Source organism: Saccopteryx bilineata, chromosome 3 (assembly GCF_036850765.1).
Source record: "Saccopteryx bilineata isolate mSacBil1 chromosome 3, mSacBil1_pri_phased_curated, whole genome shotgun sequence".
Classification (NCBI taxonomy): Eukaryota; Metazoa; Chordata; class Mammalia; order Chiroptera; family Emballonuridae; genus Saccopteryx; species Saccopteryx bilineata.
The window spans coordinates 305,415,989-305,420,275 of record NC_089492.1 but is presented as its reverse complement, the minus strand read 5'-3'; the positions used below and the strand labels follow the sequence as shown (position 1 = coordinate 305,420,275).

Genomic DNA, 4,287 nt, shown 5'->3' with positions numbered 1-4,287 from the left:
ATGCAATACCAATTAAAATACCAATGACATACTTCAAAGATATAGATCACATATTCCAAAAATTTATATGGAACCAAAAGAGAACACGAATAGCCTCAGCAATCTTAAAAAAGAAGAATAAAGGGGGAGGTATCACACTTCCTGATATCAAGCTATACTATAAGGTAATTGTACTCAAAACAGCCTGGTACTGGCATAAGAACAGGCACATAGATTAATGGAACAGAATGGAGAACCCAGAAATAAACCCACAGCTCTATGGACAACTGATATTTGACAAAGGAGATAAGAGCATACAATGGAGTACAGACAGCCTCTTTAACAAATGGTGTTGGGAAAACTGGACAGCTACCTGCAAAAAAATGAAACTAGACCACCAACTTACACCATTCACAAAAATAAACTCAAAATGGATAAAAGACTTAAATGTAAGCCGTAAAACCATAAGCATCTTAGAAGAAAACATAGGCAGTAAGCTCTCCGACATCTCTCGCAACGATATATTTGCTAATTTATCTCCATGGGCAAGGGAAATAAAAGACAGGATAAACAAATGGGACTATATCAAACTAAAAAGCTTTTGCACAGCTAAAGACAATAAGAACAGAATAAAAAGACAAACCACACAATGGGAGAACATATTTGACAGTACGTCTGATAAGGGGTTAATAACCAAAATTTATAAAGAACATGTAAATCTCAACACTAGAAAGACAAACAATCCAATCCAAAAATGGACAAAAGAAATGAATAGACACTTCTCCAAAGAGGACATACAGATGGCCAATAGGCATATAAAAAATGCTCAACATCACTAATCATTAGAAAAATGCAAATTAAAACCACAATGAGATATCAGCTCACACCAGCCAGAATGGCGCTCATCAACAAAACAACACAGAATAAGTGCTGGCGAGGATGTGGAGAAAGTGAACCCTCCTACACTGCTGGTGGGAATGCAGACTGGTGCAGGCTCTGTGGAAAACAGTATGGAGATTCCTCAAAAAATTCAAAATTGAACTGCCTTTTGACCCAACCATCCTACTTTTAGGAATATACCCCAAGGACATCATAGAACGGTTCCAGAAGGAAAAATGCACCCCCATGTTTATAGCAGCATTGTTCACAATAGCGAAGATCTGGAAACAGCCCAAGTGTCTGTCAGAGGACGAGTGGATTAAAAAGCTTTGGTATATATATACTATGGAATACTACTCAGCCATAAGAAATGATGATGTTGGATCATTTACAATAACATGGATGGACCTTGATAACATTATATGGAGTGAAATAAGTAAATCAGAAAAAACTAAGAACTATATGAACCCATGCATAGATGGGACATAAAAATGAGACTCAGAGACATGACAGGAATGCAATGGTAACAGGGAGTGGGGTGGAGGGGTGGGGAGGAGGCGAGGATAGAGAGGGGGTGTGGGGAGAGGGTGGGGGCACAAAGAAAACCAGATAGAAGGTGACGGAGGACGATTTGACTTTGAGGGAGGGGTATGCAGCATAATCAAAGGTCAAAATAATCTGGAGATGTTTTCCCAAAACATATGTACCCTGATTTATCAATGTCACTGCATTAAAATTAATAAAAATAAGATAAAAAAAAAAGAATCTGCCATTCCTCATCAGTTGGCTCAACGGTAGAGCATCAGCCTGATATGTGGATGTCCCAGGTTCAATTCCCTTCAGGGCACACAGGAAAAAAGCCTATCTGCTTCTCTCCCCATTCCCCTCTCACTTGCTTCTCTCTCTCTCTCTCTCCATTTTGGAGCCATGGCTCCATTGGATTGAGTTGACCTTGGGTGCTGAGGATGGCTCTATGGCTTCCACCTAAGGTGCTAAGAAAAGCTCGGTTGCTGAGCAAGAGAGTAACACCCCAGATAGGCAGATCATATCCCCCTAGTGGCTTTTGGGGTATTTTCTGGTCAGGGTGCATTCAGGAGTCTGTCTGTGCCTACTCTCCTCTCAGTAAATAAAACAAAAAAATCATCTATCTTCCAAAATGATGTAGTCTTTGCATTGTCTGTCAAATAAGAATTCCTTTTTCTTTTCTTATCACCAGCATATATATATATATATATATATATATATATATATATATGACTTCCAATATAAAATATATTTGGAAGTCAATGAGCTGTGTACTTTTTTGTGTGTGTGTGGATTTAAAAATTTTATTTTTAAAAACAAGACACAGAAAACATCAATGGGTGCCCAGGAGTAGGGAGTACAGGAGCGTATCAGGGATCATGGAACTGATCGTTTGCTCACACAACCAAGACTGAACATAATGCTGGATGTAGATAACTCAAAAGAAAAAAAGATTAAAGGATAAAGAGTCAAAAATTTACCCAATGTGAAAAAACACAGGGCTTACCATTTTCTTTTGTGGCTAGTAAAAAGAACGACTACAGATGCATGGAAGAGAATAGTGAGATAGCTCTTCAATACACAACATGTTCTAAAACTTCTTTTTAAGAAATGTATGCTTGTGTAGAGGGACTACGATATTTATTTTTGGATTTAGGATCTGACCTGAAAATTTTCTCTGGGAATAAAAGTGCTAGAAATGCTCACTTTTGAATTTCACAAAAGTCTCAAGTAATAAGCACGGCATTAGATAACAGTCTAAAATTAGGTCTACAGAGCATTTTACTGTAAAAATACATACAACTTTTAATTTTAAAAATGTTAAGTCTTTACACTTAAAAATGCAGTATTTGGACAAATACTCAAATTTTATTAAAATACAAAAATACAAATGTAACATAGTACATACAACGTAACATAACATAAACTACATGTTTAGCTAAAACTGGATCTAGTTTTTATATAACTGATATTTAGCTCTTCAAAATCTATCTGTAAAAATGTTTTTTTAAGAGAAGGAAAAATTTCCCATTTATTTCTTGACTTTAGAGAAAGGGGGAAGGGTAGAGAGAGAAACACTGACCTGTTGGTCCGCCCATCCGTGCACCCACTGGTTGCTTCTTACATGTGCCCTGACCAGAGACTGAACTCACAACCTTGGTGTATGGGCACAATGCTCTAACCAAATGAGCTACCTGGCCAGCGCTGAAAATTTTTTTTTTATATCGTGACTCTGACAACTTTCCTTTTGCCTATTTAGGTGCATCAGATGCTCTATCTCAGCCAGGAAAGAAGACAGTGTGTTTGAAGTCTCTGAAAAGGAAAGAGACTAAAATCACACAAAGTTGTGCTTACGTCAGAGCAATGGTGCTAAGCCAGGAGGAGGGTCCTCACCAGGCTGACTTTTAAAAGCATTTCTTTGCGGGGTTAGGATTCTGCTTCACCGTCCTCACTTCCATCGTTGTCATTCTGCGCCTGGTCTTCTTCCCTCTTCTCCAGCATTTTCAGGTACTTACTAGCTAATATCTTCTTTGGTAGTATGTCTGCAAGAAACTGAAAAGTTTCTGATTCCTCCGAGGTGTGTGATAAATCGTTGTAAGTCAGTGCTTTCTTTTCTTTCCCACTGCTGTGTCTGTAGGAGTAGGTTGCTAGATACTGAACAAAGAGTTCCGTGGCCTTAGCCGTGAGCACGAGCGCCTCCTGGTTGATGCTGGACACCTCGGGGGAGCTCTTCATGATGACAAGATGCGGGACAGGGGCAGCAACACGAGGCGCTGCTCCCCGCACTTGTCTCTGCCCACGGCCACGTCCGCCATCTTTGTGCCCTTCCCCCACCGAGCTGTGTACTTTTATCAGTTACTTCACTGTGCTAAATTGTAACTTTCTGGTGACAATGTTGAGCACCTTTGATATACTCACTTGCCATCTGATTATCTTTGAAAGTGTCTGTTGCAGGTGGTTGTGCAGTGGATAGAGCATCAGACTGGGATGTGGAGGACCCAGGATAGAGACCCTGAGGGTGCCAGGTTGAGCACATGCTCATCGGGTTTGAGCAAGGCTTACCAACTTGAGACCAAAATCGCTGGCTCAAGCAAGGGGTCACGCTGTCTGCTGTAGCCCCCAGGCAAGGCAAATATGAGAAATCAATCAATGAACAACTAAGGAATTGCAACGAAGAATTGTTGTTTCTCATCTCTCTCCCTTCCTGTCTGTCTGTCCCACTCTCTGACTCTCTCTGTCTTGGCCACAAAGAAAATAAAAAAAAATAAAAAAAGAAAGTATCCAAGATATTTTCATGTTTTTAAAATTGTGGACTTTTTGAATTCTATTATGTGGATAACAGTCTTCCCCCGCCCCTTCCCACAGAGGCGGAGAGTCAGAGGGACAGAAAAGAACAGACAGGAA

General features: G+C 39.9%; 1 pseudogene; it reads right to left on the bottom strand.

Moving 5' to 3' along the window:
* Window positions 1–2,172: 2,172 nt before the first annotated feature.
* Window positions 2,173–3,707, bottom strand: LOC136332047 (chromatin accessibility complex protein 1 pseudogene; annotated as a pseudogene).
* Window positions 3,708–4,287: the final 580 nt, after the last annotated feature.